The sequence below is a fragment of the Priapulus caudatus genome, unplaced genomic scaffold (genome assembly GCF_000485595.1).
Source record: "Priapulus caudatus unplaced genomic scaffold, Priapulus_caudatus-5.0.1 Scaffold1681, whole genome shotgun sequence".
Lineage (NCBI taxonomy): Eukaryota > Metazoa > Priapulida > Priapulimorpha > Priapulimorphida > Priapulidae > Priapulus > Priapulus caudatus.
Genome location: NW_014578742.1, coordinates 31,290 through 32,276, shown reverse-complemented (window position 1 = coordinate 32,276; position 987 = coordinate 31,290). Strand labels below are relative to the sequence as shown.

Here is a 987-nt window from a genome sequence, read left to right as displayed (position 1 = left end):
GAGATAGAGATAGAGATAGAGATAGAGAGAGAGAGAGAGAGAGAGGGGGGGGAAGGGGAGGGAGGGTGAACGTTTGTCATTAAGGTGATGTATAACATGCTATAATAGAGATAGCAGCAGATTCGTGCATATATTGGACAACAGACGGGCAGTGCGTGTTCACGCAAGGGCGGATCCAGAGGGGGGGTCGAGGGGGACCGGACCCCCCCTTTTTACCACAAAAAAGGAAAAAAAGCATACACACACGCACGCACGCACGCACGCACGCACACACACACTTCTCTTATATTGTCTCCATAAAAAAATCTTGTTTAGCGCTAGTTTTTCTGATAAAGATTTACTTAAATATATATGTAAATTCGTTATAAAAACCTAGAAATGGGCAAAGAGGGGTCCGCAGGCGTCCGGGGACTGGATCTGATAAATGTTTGCATTCTAGACATCAGAATTACTGCTCAGATGCTCTCAGAATGCACCAATTTTTAAAAAAAATATTGGGGGAGGTCCTCTAAACCCCCCCTAAGTGGCCTTCGGCAGCTTTTTAAAACACCAGAAAAAGTACGCAGAAAAAAGTACTTTTTATTTCTTCCTGGACACCCCCTTTTCAAAAATCCTGGATCCGCCCCTGTCACGGATCTTCGGGAGAAGTATGTATCGCGCGAGCCCCGAGAGGGATTTTAGAACGCTGGATTCTGTAGGGGTTGGGGGCCCAGCGGGGTGTCGGGCAGCTGGTGTAGGTATAGGTGCCTAAGAGGGATTCCTGGAATTAGGTGGCTTGGTAAAGGCAGGCATAATTATATGTGGTAATAATATATGATTTTAAATCATGTGGCTCCAGATCTATGTCTCGTATTTGTGTAACCACATGTCACGTTTGATCAAATAACCTTGTATGTATATTTTCTAATGGAGAGAGGGAGAAAGAGAGAGAGGGAGAGAGGGAGAGAGAGAGAGAGAGGGGAGGGAGGGAGAGGGAGAGAGAGAAAG

General features: G+C 45.9%; 1 protein-coding gene across 1 annotated transcript in view; it reads right to left on the bottom strand.

Moving 5' to 3' along the window:
• LOC106817324 (WASH complex subunit 7-like) overlaps nt 1–987 on the bottom strand; it is a 26,123-nt gene that overhangs the window by 9,578 nt on the left and 15,558 nt on the right. The gene's annotated exons all lie outside the window — the stretch shown is intronic.